General features: G+C 37.9%; 2 protein-coding genes across 5 annotated transcripts in view; one reads left to right on the top strand and one right to left on the bottom strand.

Moving 5' to 3' along the window:
• The window catches only part of NUP62CL (nucleoporin 62 C-terminal like), an 86636-nt gene extending 73949 nt beyond the window's left edge, over window positions 1-12687 (bottom strand). For all 3 annotated transcript variants that reach the window (XM_081794386.1, XM_081794388.1, XM_081794387.1), the window contains exon 1: window positions 12496-12687. The gene's annotated coding sequence lies outside the window, so the exon portion shown is untranslated. The remainder of the gene's footprint in view (window positions 1-12495) is intronic.
• Window positions 12688-12831: 144 nt separating this feature from the next.
• DNAAF6 (dynein axonemal assembly factor 6) overlaps window positions 12832-16257 on the top strand; it is a 36410-nt gene continuing 32984 nt past the window's right edge. The window contains exon 1 of one of the 2 annotated variants that reach the window (XM_081794368.1): window positions 12832-12912. The gene's annotated coding sequence lies outside the window, so the exon portion shown is untranslated. Of the gene's footprint in view, window positions 12913-13465; window positions 13615-16257 lie in introns of those variants that run through there. The other variant, XM_081794369.1, reaches the window with a different exon arrangement.

The following is a 16257-nucleotide window of genomic DNA, read 5'->3' as shown; positions in this document are numbered from 1 at the left end:
AGAAGATGTAGTATATAAATATATATTACTCAGCAATCAAAAAGAATGAAATCTTGCCATTCGCAACTACATGGATGGAACTAGAGGGTATTATGCTAAGCAAAATTAGTCAGAGAAAGACAAATATCATATGACTTCGTTCATATGAGGGCTTTAAGATACAAAACAGATGAACATAGGGAAGGCAAGCAAAAATAATATAAAAACAGGGAGGGGGACAAAAACATATGAGACTCTTAAATATGGAGAACAGAGGGTTACTGGAGGGGTTTGGGAGGGGGGATGGGATAAATGGTAAGGGGCATTAAGGAATCTACTCCTGAAATCATTATTGCACTATATGTTAACTAACTTGGATGTAAATTAAAAAAATAAATTAAATAAAAATTTAAAAAAATAATAAAAGAAATTTAAAAAGAAATTAAAAGGCTCCAGAGATAAGACTAGACCCAATTGACAAGAAAAAAAAATCAATGAACTGGAAGAGAGAACAGAAGATATCCGCTAGAATACAGGGAGGATAAAGTGATGGGAAAGAAGAGAGAAATTAGGAGATAAAACAAAAGAAAAGCTTCAATATATATCCAGAAGGAATATCAGAAGAAGAAAATAAAACGGCAGAGACAATACTCAAAGTTAATAAAGGAGTTTGCTAGAAATGAAGAACAATGTGAAAGGGCGGGCCTACGCTGGCCGACTCCATCTTGTTCTGTGTCCTTCACCTTGACCACACTTCCTCCCCTTGAGTAACCTCCCCCCCCCCCCACCTGCCTAACAGGACTCGGACCCTTCCCCAGCCAATCGGCTGAGGCCATAGCCATTACCTCACCAACTGCCCCTAGGCCCCAATAAAACCTTTGTCCTTTTGAAACTCTCTCTCTCCCCGCTTAGTCGGTATCTCAACGCTGTGTCAGTGCAGGTAGGGGATTGAGCTCGAGCTAGCTCGAATAAAGGCTCTTTTGCTTTTACATCCGACTCAGCTCCCTAGTGGTCTTTGGGGATCACGAATTCTGGGCATAACAAATGAGTCCTCAGATTAAAAATTGCAAGCAGGCAACCCCTCCCCACCACACACACACACACACACACACACACACACACACACACTATACAATATATTCAAACACTAGAATATTAAATACAGAGGGAAAAAAATCTGAACATTGCCAGAGAGAAAAAAACAGATTTATCTTGTAAGGAGTAACAACCAAGGTGACAGAAAGCTCTTCATTAGCAACAATAAATGCTAGACGACGATAGAATATTTTTAAAGTGTTAAGGGAAAAATCATTGTGTACTTATAATTCTACCCAAGTCAAGATTTATAAAATGGGATGTGTCTAAAGATCAGTTTTTAAACAATAGCTCTGAAATGCAATTCTATGAAATCAGTTTCAAGAAATATTTCATCAAAGTTAAGAACCCCATTACTTTATGCACCAGTAAGAAAAAAAAAGGCCAACCTGTCACAATTCCTTCTTATCACTTAAAGTTTTTTATACTTTTTGAAAGAGCTCTTTTCAATGTAGACAGATTTTAATCAAACACGCATATCTTAAGAAAAAACTATTCAGAATCCAATTTTCAACTCAAATTTTTTGATGTCTTCTGTGCCACCAGGAACACTGTTGATGCAGTATCAAAACCATGGTGATAGCAATGAGTTTTTGGCCAACATTTATGATATTATCATATACCTTCACATGATAAATATATAATATATAACCATATATTATATGATATACAATAATATGCAACTATAATATAGTTTACAGTAACATAACACTTAAAACCTCAGGAGAATGGTACCCTTGGGAATGTAAGAGTAAATACAGCAAAAGAACTCATTAAGAGAACTAAAAGCCATTTAGCTACATGCTTTCAAGTCAGCTTTGCAAATGTGTAGACTAGTGTCCTTTTGTCTCTCATTTCAGCATAATTAATAACTAGAGTCAGTTAACCATCTCCACCATTCTCTCCCCACAACCACTCGTTTCTAGGAGTTAAAGGACATGCCCCGTTGTCTCAAGGTTTGCACCCAAGCCACCCGTTATGCAAATTTTGATCCTAGATATTCTGAAATTACATGTGCATACAGGAACAACTATGATATCACAACTGCCACATGGCCAAAGGGGATTATAAAACACCATCATCTGTTAAGTAAGACTCATTTCAATTTCAAAGATGTTAAACTATGAAAAATTGAACTTCTTACAATTGACGAAATATGGTTATCTTGAGTAGTATTAGTGTCATAGATATCTTGAGTAGTATTAGTGTCGTAGATATAAGTGAACATCTACCCACAGGTAATTCTGGAGAACAGTATTTGTCTGAATGTGTTGGTTATGACATGCTTATTTTTTGTAATGTTTATTTATTTATTTGTTTTGAAAAAGAGAGCATGCATGTGAGAGCAGGGGAAGGGCAGAGAGAAAGACAGAATCCCAAGCAGGCTCCATGCTCAGCACAGAGCCAGACACGGGGCTCAATCTCACAAACCATGAGATCATGACCTGAACTGAAATAGACACTCAACCAACTGAGCCACCCAGGTGCCCCTGACATGCTTATTCTTAAGTCATATACACATCTTAAAACTTTTTAAATGTAAGCCCCAAATGGTAATTTCAAGTGTAATTCAGTCCAAGAAGGCACAGAAAGAAAGGCTTATTAGAGTTTTTGCTGTACTCTTACATTCCCAAGGGTACCACTCTCCTGGGGTTTTAAGTGCTATGTTATAAACTATATTATAAAAATATATTACTGTTACACGATATATAGTTATATGTATTATATATTTATGATATGTAATTATATGATAATAAATATGTATGATAGGTAATTATATAATATTATAAATGTTGACAGAAAATTTCATTGCTTTCAAACCATGGTTTTGAGACTGTAATAGAAATTAACACTTTCAGATTTAGGTATTGTCATCAATGTCACACTGCAGGCTAAAGGAGTCTTTTGTGGTAGTTATCAAAAGGTGGAACGTTTTTTCCTATCCTCTTGTATTTGTGAGCTTTCTACTCTTTTGGAAGTAATTTAAGAATTTCCCTGTTAAATGTAGCATGTACCTTTGAATTTTTCCTAACTCAGAAATTTCAGAAACAAAACAAAGCAAAAATCACATTTAGACTAAAAATGCATTTTTTGTCACTAAGAATTTGGCATTAAAGATTCTCTCCCCTCCATCTCATTTAGATAGTAAATCTTTCATATTCTTACACTTTTTCATTTTTCAATCTATTTTCCTTAACCATTTTCTGATAAAGGTGTTTAAAAACTCTCCCCTATTGTTAGGGATTGTCAATTTCTCTTCATAATCCCATTGCTTTTTGTTTTACATATTTCAACACTACATTGTTATGGGCATAGGTTCATGGTTGATAGTCTCTTGGAGCCTTTTCTTCCTTTCATCACTGTGAAATGTCTATTACTAAATTGTCTTTAAAAATGTTTTGTCTGCCATTAATGTTGCCTCACAATTTTTCTTTTGTTGGTATTTGCCTGGTGCGTATCTTGTTCCATACCTTTGTTTTCAACCTTTCTGAGACCTTTTAAGTATGGGTTTTATAAATAGCAAAGCTGAAAATTTTTAAATCCAATCTAAAAGTCTCTTACTGAGTGAGCTTAATTTATTTGCATTTATTGTAACTACTCACCTAGACTTATTTCTTCCATCTTATTTTGTTTTTTTTTTTATTTGCTACGGTATACATATCTTTTATCTCTGTCCACATATTTAGATTGATGGAATTTTCTTTATTCCTTTTATTTTTCCCATGCTTGGAAGTTGCATATTCTATTATGCAACTTTTTATTCTATTCTTTTTATTCTATTTGTATGGGCTTCTTTTTTTAAATGTTTTTATTTATTTTTGAGACAGAGAGACAGACAGAGTGTGAGCTGGGGGGGGAGGCGGGGAGCAAAGAGAGAGGGAGACACAGAATCTGAAGAAGGCTCCAGGCTCGGAGCTGCCAGCACAGAGCCCGACGTGAGGCTCGAACCCATGAACATCATGACCTGAGCCAAATTCAGACGCTTAACTGACTGAACCACCCAGGTGCCCCTGTATGGATTTCTTTTCTTGAATTCTTTCTTTTAACATACAGACTTAAATTCATGTTTCTTCTAAAACAGTCTGAAAGTAATCAGTGTTCCCAATCCTTTTTAACAAACAGGATCTTAGCTAGCACACTTCAGCTTCCCTATGTATATATCATTGCTTTATTAAAAAATGGAAAACAAGTCTGTACTCCCTATAAGTGGCTTTAAGTGGGGATATCTGTCTCTGTCATTGATGAGTTCCTCAAGCCAAACTCTATTTCTCTTCATCCACACTGCCTGTTTATAGGAGCTGAAAGTTGACAAAACTACAGTTTATGTTGAGCCCAGCTTTTTTTTTTTTTTTTTTTTTTTTTAAATCCTGGATGTCTTAATGCAAGCACAATGTTCAAAGAAAGAAATACTGGATGGTAAAATATTTCTGCAAAAAAACCCATTAGGCCCAAAGAAATCATCAGAGCTCACTGAAAAGGTTCTTAGAAATGGGAAGACACTCCCTGCCTGTCAGTCCGATCTAAATGGGGCTTACTGATTTATGCAACAACTGGATAGAAAGAAAACTATGCAGTGAGTGCTGCTGCCCATCAGACTATGCTAGTTACTTAAATGCACTGGAACCTCAGTTTCCTCACCTCTACAATTCAGACAGTTCCACTAAATGAGTAACCAATTTTTTTATTTTAAAAAATGTTTTATTTATTTGTTTTTATGAGAGAGAGAGGGCAGGGGTGGGGCAGAGAGAGAGAGACATAGGCACAGAGAGAGAACCTCAAGCAGGCTCCACACTGTCAGCACGGAGCCTGATGCAGGGCTGTAACCCACAAACCTCATGATCCCAGCAGAAATCAAGAGTCGGACGCTTAACTGACTGAGCCTCCCAGGTGCCCCACCAAAATAATTTTTAACCAATAAGTTTATAAACGGCTCTCCAAATATATTACCTTGTCTGATTTAATTTAATGTAAAGTGCTATATAAAAGCTTTCCAATATATAATGCTGGGGTTCTCCTCACTGTCAGTGAGGGATCAGCAAATCAGAGATATCAGCACTCTTGGAGCTGGCCCTGAGACTGAACATAAATTGCATTTCAAATTAGAATTCAAAAATAATTACTACACATCTATCTAATTTATCAGCATGAAAATTATCTTCTCTGTGTACTACCTATCATCATTTATTGATCCTAGGAGTGTTCTGGGTAATAGGAAAACCGAATGGAGATCAACAAATTATGGTAGGTCATTTCAGGACACATCTTTACCACTTAAGTTCTTGAGTCTCTTATGTAATATAAAGAGGCAAAGATAAAAGATAGCATTTATTGAATCTGAAACTCCTTATCTTCTCATTAACTACAACAAATCATAAAGAAACTTGATCTCCGTTGTATAGTTGAGGAAACCAAGGCTCTGAAAATACTAAATCACTTTCCCAAGGCCAAGCAACTAGTAAGTGAAGGAAATGGACACAATACTTCATTTTAATATTAGCGTAAGGAACACAATATTAGAAAGAGAAGTCTGTATCTCAAATGGCAGAAACAAAATAAGTTCGAGTACCTATAATAAACCATTTCAGCATAAATGTTTAGAGGCTCTGTCTTATAAAGTATAAATGATTTGGGGGGATCACTCATGCTATTACTCCCTGATATTACTTTGAGAAATGATTGTCAAGTGGTGATGAGCACAGAAGCTCAGCCATGTAATTTGTTAAAAATGTTTCCTTTCTTCTTTGAAGCAAATAGACTATTCTCTCTTGCAGGCAACACTCCCCCTAAACTGCTTAGTTACCTGAGAGCCATCAAGCTCCACTAATTCACTTCACTGTCTCAAGAACATCATGACTAAATGATATGGCATGATTAGTCATGTTATAAAACCATCTTCATAAATAGCAACTTTTGATAATATATATGATTCTTTAATATATCATTAATTATCGGGATGCCTGGGCGGCTCAGTTGGTTAAGCATCCGACTTCGGCTCAGGGCTCAGGTCATGACCCCGTGTTCTGTGAGTTTGAGCTCCGCCTCAGCCTCTGTGCTGACAGCTCAGAGCCTGGAGCCTGCTTGGGATTCTGTGTCTCTCTCTGCCCCTCCCCCACTCATGCTCTCTCCCTCTCTCTCTCTCTAAAATAACCATTATATATATATTATTAATATCATAATATTATATATATATATATATCATTAATTATCAAACTAAGGAGAGAGGCAGAAAAGCAAAGGAAAAGTACAAATTCACTGAAGAAACCCCTTGTTCCACCAAGAGAGCCTTCCAGAAAGCAGAAAAATGTAAGCTTCAAAAGTAGGATCCTTATTTGCCACTGATAATTATGGATGCCAACTCTAGAGGTAGAAACTGGATTTTAATGCTTTATTTGAAGTGCTTGAGTCCCAGAAGAGAAATGGATAGGGAGAGGTGAAATTAGTCCAGCCATTTTTAAGGGAAATAGGAAGGGATCAATCTTGTAATGATGATCATTTTATTTTATGCCACAATAAATACGGAGCTACTGGAAATGGTACATTAGCTGGGAGTTCATATTAAACATCTTAAGCAGTATAACTTACCGATTATCTTTCACATTAACTTCTTTTCTCCTCCTTCATCCAATAACATATCAAAGCTATGATGTCAGAATCGTATTTTGAGAGCTTTTAGAAAGTTTTTTTAATCCCCAAATTAAGACCAATTTTCCAAATATTAAAAGTGTGACATTGTGGAGGCCTGCAATTTGCCAGCAAACAGGTTTCATTGTCAGTAAATGCCTAGAGCAGTTACAAAATTGGAAAAGGGAAAACCAAGGGTGGGACCAAAGGGGAGGGTGGGCCAAAGGACTCAGAGAGGGAGAAACATGGAAGCCCTTAGAAGGACCCAAGAGTGAGCAGGGTGTGTGTGTGTGCAGTAGGGGGCCTCATGAGAGGGCAGACAGGGAGGGCAGAGACCCAAAGGGAAGGCATGGCTAATCGGAAACTGGGCAGAGGGACCAAGAAGGCCAGAGAGGGGTTGGGGGATTGGGAAATGGGGGAAGATCAGGGTTATGGGGAGGGGGGAAGAGAAAGAGAAGAGAGTACTTGAGAGAAGTAGTCAAAGAAAGAAAGGAGGAATGGCATTCAAATACAAAAAAAAAAAAAAAAGCCTCAAAGGCATACCCACTTTTAGAAGAACCCTCCCCAAAACACTGTAGAAGTATAGCAAAAAACAAACAAACAAATAACCCCCCAGAAACTTCTGAAGCACAGTGTGCATAGAAACCTTAAACATCCAACTCTTGATTTCCACTCAGGTCATGATCTCATGGTTCCAGAGATGGTGCCCCGCATCGTGGCTCTGCACTGCAGGTGCAGAGCCTGCTCAGGATTCTCTCTCCCTCTCTCTCTCTACTCCTCCCCTGCTAGCATGCACTCTCTCTCTCTCAAAAATAAATATGAAAAAAATTTTTGAAAATTAAAAAAACATCTTACACAAGCATGCAAGTAACAGTAGTCATTCAAAAATCTCAAAAACCATCGTTTTGCAAAGAAAAATAGATTTGGCTAATATAGTTTAAGTTTACTTTTAAAAATAAATCTCACTTTTCCCAGTGCTTCACTCCACAAAAAAGGCAATCAAGTACATGCCTTTGAAAAATAAGCATAATTCTTATGTTTGTCATTTTTGACTGTGGTAAAATATGCATAATGTAAAATTTACCATTTTAACCATTTTAAGTATACAATTTGGTGGCATTAAGTATGTTCACAGTGTTGTTCAACCGTCACCACTATCCATTTACAAAACTCTTTCAGTGCCAAACTCTATACTGGTACTGAACAATAACGCCATGTTCCCCACTCCCCTGGCCCCTGGTAACCTCTATTTTACTTTCTGTCTCTATGAATTTGCCAATTCTGGGAACTTCATATTACTTGAATCATACAGTATTTACATGATTAATATGAATATTTGTACACTTGAAACAACCTAAATGTCCAGCAACAATAGGGAAATGGAGATTTTTTAAAGTGGCACAGTTATAGGACGGAATACAGCAATAAAAGATAGCTAACTTTATCTATATTTAGCAATTTGGAAAAATCTCAAAAACAATGGTGACCCAAAAATGTTGCGGAAGAGTTAAGTACAGCACACCATTTCTGTAAATGTTAAAGGACATACAAAATCATATTACAAATCATTTACGGCCATCCACATGTGAATGCATTTAAAAATATAGATTGGGAGGGGCGCCTGGGTGCCTCAGTCAGTTAAGCGTCCAACTTCAGCTCGGGTCATGATCTCGTGGTCCATGAGTTCCAGCCCTGTGTCGGCTCTGTGCTAACAGCTCAGAGCGTGAAGCCTGCTTCAGATTTTGTCTCCCTCTCTCTCTGCCCCTCCCCCACTCATGCTCTGTCTCTCTCTGTCTCTCAAAAATGAATAAATGTTCAAAAATAAAAATAAAAAATAAATTAAAAATATAGATTGGGAAAATATACAACAACTTCAGAAGAACAATTATCTCTGGGATGGGAAGGAAAGGAGACTGGGAAGGGGTACAAAGAATTAGCTATAATGTTTTAGTTCTTTAAAAAACAATACCTAAAGAAAATATGGCAAAATGTTAACAACTGTCAAATCTTTCATAGGTACGTGGATGATGGTGTAGAATAGTCTCTGTGCTTTTTGTTCGAAATATTTTATCACTTCATAAAGAGGGACTAGTTAATGTTTTAGAATGACAGAAAATAAGACAATATGTGTTCTTTGAAAAGGGAGATGTGCTAATAAAGGCCAATTATAGCTTTTATTCTCCCAGTCAACTTAATTGGACCTTTTATAAAAAAGTTTTTAATTACAAATGAATACACACTCATATAATCTTTGGAAAAGATATTCATAAAGAAAGCTAATCAGCATGAGTGTTATTATGGCACTTGAATCTGCCAGGATTCATGTATCTTTTAAAGTAAATCATTTTGAAAATGTCTATACTCATTACTTAAAAAATACACATCCTGTCTAATTCATATGTACAATAGATATCATGGTTGATCACTGCTTCTCTAGCGACAAAAACCTACATGGGTAAATTCATACATCTAAAGTGGGGAGTGGCAAACACTAGCATCTCAGGTCCAGATCCCTGGCCTTCCTGTTAAGATTCCCCTTGAGTTTCATGTAAGGTACAAGTTATATAAATGATTTCAAATAACCCAAATTTACAGTGTTATTGATAGCATGAAATTACTGGAAATAATTTTCTGTTGTTGGGTTAGGCTGAATAAATTATAGCCATCTCAGTCTATGGACCATTAGGATGCTATTACTAATAAAAATTTGAAAACTATCAACCACATAGAACAAATTCCCAGAATAATATTAAATAAAAGGAACAAAACTTATACAAGCAAGGATTAAAATTATTTAAAAATATGGGTACATATGAATAAAATAGGAGGGGAACAGAAATAGCAGTTATATTTTTGGTAGTAGATTTGAGGGAGATTTTTCACCTTTAATTTCTTTTAATGCTGGCTGAATAAATTACTTAACTAGTTAGTGTTTTAAAACAGTTGTTCTATATACTACAAGAGAAATATGCTAAACTAAATCCCTTTTTCATACCTATAACCCACAAAATCTTTTAGGTGTATTTTTTATTTTTTTAGATCTCTCAAGTTTCCTTTCATTAAAACCAAGCCAGCAGTCAAAAGCCAGAAATTGTTGCCTCTGCAAGTCAGAGAAGCTCTCTTCCTGTTTCAACTTCTGCCTCTAGATCTGACCTGCTATCAAGAATATTAGACTTCATCAATTTCATATATTAAAAAAAAAAAAATAAAAAAATAAAAAAATAAAAACAAAAAAAAAAAAAAAAAAGAATATTAGACTTCATCAAGTGACTTTATCTCTGAGATCCACTTACTTACAATGTGATCCTGGGATAATCATTGAAATGCTCTAATGTTTGTGTTCTTCTATCCCTAAATTTCTGCATTTACAAAATTCTCCAGGGAAGCCAAGTACTCACGGATTCATCTCAGATCTAGGGCTCATCCCCTACTTTCCTACCTCCTCAACCCTGGGGAAAACAGTGCTTAACATTGGATTCCACCTTGCCAGGGGCAGGCCAAACCTTGAAGAGGCGATTAAATCCCCAAAGATAAATAGCCTTTGCTCCTCAAGAAGTAAACTATGGTTTACTGAATCCTTGTGCATCTGGCACTAAACCAGGTACTTCAAAAATGTTACTCGAACCACCTTCCCCTACCACAGACACACAGAACCAAATCCTGGAGCCAGGGAAATCAGCATTTGCGATTTAGGGGCCAAGGACAGACGGCCCTAAGATGGGCCACTTTGGTATGTAGATTATGCTGGTCTGAAAACAAAAGCCCAAAGACTCAGGAAGAAGCTGACTCCCCACCCCTCCTCCCTGCCCTCAGCAACAGCTGCCTGAAAGATTTTAGATGAAGGACCTGCTCCAGGAAGAGAGCTATCACGACAGATAACTACATTATAACATGAACTAGGTATAGTAGACAGGAAGGAACCAAGCAAAGCCTGTTTGATTAAAGTCCTAAGTCCTACAGTTGCTGAATGGCCCAGCAAACATATGTTTACCAAACATTTACTCTTTTTCATCTTCCTGTGAGTTGTGTTCCTTCCCTTTGAAGTCCCAGACCCTTATCCCCCTTTTCTCCTTAGTTCAGGATGACATATAGACTTCATTTTGCTTGTACTCCACATTAAAAAAAAATACATAATGGAGACTATCAGAGTAAACTACAGGTAGTAAGTCTGGAATTTCATGTCTATAGATTCCCCTTATGTACGAAATTAAATTTGATTTTTTCCTGTTAATCGGTCTCATGTCAATTCAATTCTTAGTCCAGCCAGAATTCTGAGGGACAGAGAAAAATTTTCTTCTGCCCCAACAGTGACAAACATCCTGTGTGATTCCTAAACACACACAAGTTTGAAAACCAAAGATCGAAGTTTTTCAAACTGAGTGAGGATTCATTACTGGCTTGTACTCCACATTAAAAAAAAATACATAATGGAGACTATCAGAGTAAACTGCATGTAGTAAGCATTGTTTTTGTGAAATGGTTGTCAATTATATATTGGATATGTATATACTGGGCCACAATATAAATTTTATTTCTGTGAGTCACAGCAAAAAGGTCTGAAAAGTACTAGCTAGGCATTACCGACTTAGAATAATGCACAATGAGGAAAATAGAAAAAAAGCAATCAAGAGACAGCATAGCATATAGCTACACTCCACAAGTTATCTATCTAGAGAAATAACAAAATTTAAGACATTTGTAGTCATAAGGGATATTGTGGTATAATTAATTTGGCCAAAAAGCCAGTAACTTTACTTTTAGCCAATAACTTAAATATTATACTTCCATTTTGTTTGTTTGTTTACTGTGGTAATATAACAAGGAGAATGGACAAATTATTCAAGTTTCACTTCACCAGATAGGGAGGAAGCTAGAAAAATATGAGAGCCAAAGAAGGAAAGAAATTTAGCTAATTCATTAATCGAATTCCAATCCCTGGATAACCAAAAGTAACAACCATCCATGAAAGCCATCCTATCTTTCCTTGCTTACAACACTCAAATAATGTATTAGGGGCCCCACTACCAAACACAACTAACCAGTTGAGAACATTCCAAATGTATATTAAGCCACCCCCCTTTTGCTTAAAACCAATCCACGGGAAACTAGGGTCACAACTGCACGTCTACGTGAAGTGAAGACACGCAGATTGCCAAGCAGTGGCAAGCGGGCGGCGTGCCTGCATTTCTCCACTCCAAGGCGGGAAAAAGCAGGGGACCAGGTCCCCTGTGTCACTGGGAGCGGGAGCAAGGTGTAGCAGGGATGCTCACCCCAGGGGTTCAGGCCCAGAAGTCATGCCCACAGCAAAGGAAAAGAAACGCGATCCCACCTTACACACAAAACACACCACCCCCAGCGCACACACACGTTCTGAGCCAAGGAAAAGAACCGTGATCGCACCCCCACCCCCAACACACACGGAGTCGATGAAAAGCGCGCTCCCACCCTACACGGCCCCTCCCCACACACCACACAAGCCGAGCTAAGGAAAAGAAGCGCGGTACCACCTTACCTGCGCTCACGCGAGTACACACACACACACACACACACACACACATGCTGAGCCTGAACGAACCACAACCTGTGTCTCTATCGCGGGGCGGGGAGGGGGCGTGGGGAGCGCGTGGAGAGCTGCAGCAAAACCTTCTCAACCCCCCGGGGCCACCGAGCCTATGCATCCATTCCCGCTGCCCAGGAGCCGCAGGAGGAGTCGTCCGGTTTGGAATTCACGTGCGGGAAAAGTGTAATGATGAGCGAGCCTGCCGATGCCTGGGACAAACGAAAACCTTGCAAACTTACCTTGGTGGCTGCCGCCGCCGCTCGCCGTCGGGGCTCCCAAAGTAAATGGAAAGGGCCTCCGAGACTGTCTAGCGGCCGGAGAGGCGGAACTGGGCCTACTCGGACCAGGGGAAAAAACCAGCGTCTACCGCGGACCGGTTGCAGCTGGAGTGACGCTAACCGAGACAGACGCTTAACTGGGGTCCACCTAGTTAACTGGAAAGGGCGGCCATTGACCCCGACTGGCACGAGCCCGGATTGGTTGATTCTGGTGTTGTTTCAAAGGAAACTCTTCTCTGATTGGCCAGGAAAGTCAAGCGGGAACCCAGAGGTGGTGGGTGGAGGGGGCAACAAAATTGTTACCTAGGCAACACAGAGACGCAGAGCTTTCCGCAGTCTATTTTCGGAGCCCCGCCAGCTACCCGAAAACTGACCCAGGTGAGGAAACCCGAACCTTAAGAAGGGAAAAGAAAGGGTCCTCAAATGCCCTGGCTATCAGAGAAACTGGGGAGAACTCTGGAGTACTTACCACCCTGAGAGATACCCAGAAAAGCCACAAATTCCAAATAGAACAGACCTTTTCCCTAAATTCCCCCGCCCTAGACACTAGAAGCAGGAGGCGGCTTTAAACAACTCGGTCTATCAGGATGTGAGTGAGAGATGGGGCCAGTTTACCATACAGGGAATGGATGCTGTTCAACTGTCTGAAAGCCAAAATGAGCAAGTGAAGGCTTCCCAGTGCCTCTGTCAACTCACCACACTTATGGTTGTAACACTAATTTGAGAGTGAAAACTGTGTCCTTATCGGTAGATCTGGGTGCTCCAAGTTGGAGCCACTGTTCCTTCTGTTTTACATGTACAGACATGGTTTATCCAGAGTGCATTGGTTAGGATATATATTTTTTAGGGGGTATAACGCTGTTCAAACGGGGAAAAAGAAGTGGCCCGTGAGCTTGCTACGTAGACAATGGCCTGAGGGTTCCAACGGTCTTGGTCAGATCCGTTGAGGACTGAACAGCGGGCCACACTTAAGTGGGCTAGAGCGTGGTGTGTAAAGACTACCTGTACTTGGCAAGCCTGCTACTCACAAAGGACTGATTGGGAGAGTATTATATATCGTTGGACTATACCTGTCAAAAAGTAAGAAACCGTGTCAAAAAATAAAATCTGATTAAGGGGAGAGAACAGAATTTGACCAGAGGGGTAGGGGTGATTTCTCCTAAGACCTTCCTGTTGTGACAAAGATTCAGAACAGAGACTAATTCCCAAAGAAATTAAGAAAAAGGCCTGTTGATTTAGGGAGAAACTGTCTAAATACTGAAGGAAAATTTGCTGTCTCCTTTTTAGATAAAGGTGGAGTATGAGAATGAGAGAAAAAAATTATTGACAAGTGTATTAAGTTTGTCTAAAATTATAATAGAGGAAGTATTGAATCAAAAGCGTATCATTTATTTTATGAAATATTCCAGGTACTTTCAAAAGTCATCTTCTGCTAAATGTATTTTAAATTTGTAAAAAAAACTCTGTTAAGTCCTCATAGTTATTTATGACTTGGCACATTTTATAGCAGTGAAAGTTTGAGACCTAAAAAAGGAAATAATTCTTGGTATTGTAAAGACAAAGACAAAAATGAATTATTTTTAATAAGCAGGGAATTATTGATGTGTATACTGTAAAAAAAATGTAAAAATTAGCCAGTATATTGTAATTTAATTCAGACATAGGCAGAGATGATGTTTACTTTTGTGTTTTCAGAAGAATTTAACATAAGAATTGCTAAGTATTATGTAAATAAAGTTGCAGAAGAAATGCCAAATTATTTAAGACAGTAAATGGATTTTGTTTTGTTTCGTTTTGTGTTTTTTAAGAGAGTAAATGGCTTTTGAATACTTTGAAATCATTCGGCTAGCAACAGTGCTTTACATAAGGATATGTGTTTACCTGTTAAACAAGTTCCCAAAGGATACTACTTGGTGATTCTTTATTACCCTGGTTTTATTTACTTTACATATTTGAATTAATAAATATTTCCTTTTGAATTGTCTGTAATTCAGAGTTTTCACTAATTTAACCTGGATTTTTCTCCAATTCGTTCAAGTCAAAGAGCCATCCCTGTTGATACTGTGGATGGGGGGAAATAAAGTAGAAGACATGGCCCCAGCCGTCACAAAGAGAGTCTGACTTAATCTCAGGTTACTGATCTTGCTTCAGTGCCATGGGTCTGGAGCAATCCTGGTTGAGTTTTTCTAGTCCCTAACTGGTTTCTATGTTTTGGTAACGAGTTGTTTCTGAAGCGTCTGTCTCTTTAGCTCTTGTGGCTGGTACCAAGAGAGATTCCCCCAATCACACCTTTATGTAGGAAGGCCCTACGGGCTCAAGTTGATGTCCAGAAGATGCTGCCATTGGAGTCAGCCTAGCAATGGAAAGTGAGAGAAATAAAAACAGAGGGCCTAGAAATTTTACTTTCTAATAACCAAATCTCAAGTTGATTTGGCAATATATTTTGTTTTTGATGAAACTACTGCTTACATTTAATTGAAATGTATTATTGGCCTATTTAAGTGACAATGCCAGATTCAGGCAGTGTGGCTCTGGAATTTTTTTTTTTTTAATCACTACACTACAAGAGTACTCTAAGCAAAAGGAAAAATACATTCTCAGGTACAAAGGCAGGAGATTATAAGCTATGTTTAATAAGCAGTTCAGTTTTTAACAGAACACATTGCATGTAAGAGAATTAATAGGGAGGGGCAGAAAATTAAATGGGTGTAATATTCTAAAGGATCTTGGTTGCCAGGCTTACGATGAACCTAACATATATCAAATTTACAGGTAAAAGATAGCCTTACAAATAAATAACACTGCACAGTTTGTAAAAAGGCATCTTGCTTTAGTTTTTCCAATGTGATCTGTTTTTGTCAAACTTTAAAGTTTTTAATAGTTTAATTATTCTTAATTTGTTAAACTTCTAAAAAAAATCTAGTAGAATCTTCATTTCCCTTGAATTTAGAATATTTTTTCCAAAAATTCATATCATTGTTTTTCTCTTTTGATACTTTGAACTATTTAGTTATTCACAAAGTACTAGTGATTCCTTTTCATCTCAGAATATAATAACAAGCTTGTCTTGATTTATTATCTCGTGTTTGCAGGTTATTATTACAGTTGCTATGGTAAAAATTATTTTTGCTTAAGGGCCAATTTCATTATGCTATCTCTACTCCAATTTGGCTACTTGTGAATCTATGCCATTTTATGCTAGCATAATTTGGATTTAAGAAGTCTAACTCCTAATATGCTTTGGATACATAGAGTGTTACTATCAATTATTGTGAATGATTTGTTGTATACTCGAACATGCATCCCAAGAAGTGGCATCCCCTTTAAAGCAGTCACATTGGGAGTCTATCCACTTGCTGTTGGTATTGCTCGAATTACTTTTGAAAATGCTCTTTCATGATCGCCTTGAGGCCTGTAGCTTACTTATTCTTTTGAACCTCCTCAAAGTACCAAATCTTCATATTTTGAAAGTAGATGTGATACCTAGATACATCTAGAAATCACTTGGAGACAAATCTGATTTTTAATCATAAGGATGCTATTTTCTTAGTAATACATATGAAGGCAATCCCAAAATATTTTGAGCACTGATAGCATAATTTACATCAGCGTATAACCTTCCAAGGTGACTACTTTGAAATACAACATTCGTATGAATTTAATCATGCTTCATTCAGTATTCATAAACTACTGACTATATGCCAGCTCCAGTTTTCAAGACTC

The sequence above is a fragment of the Panthera onca genome, chromosome X, assembly GCF_046562875.1.
Source record: "Panthera onca isolate mPanOnc1 chromosome X, mPanOnc1 haplotype 2, whole genome shotgun sequence".
NCBI classification, from domain to species: Eukaryota; Metazoa; Chordata; class Mammalia; order Carnivora; family Felidae; genus Panthera; species Panthera onca.
The sequence above is the reverse complement of the archived record's forward strand: the minus strand, read 5'-3'. Positions and strand labels throughout refer to the sequence as shown.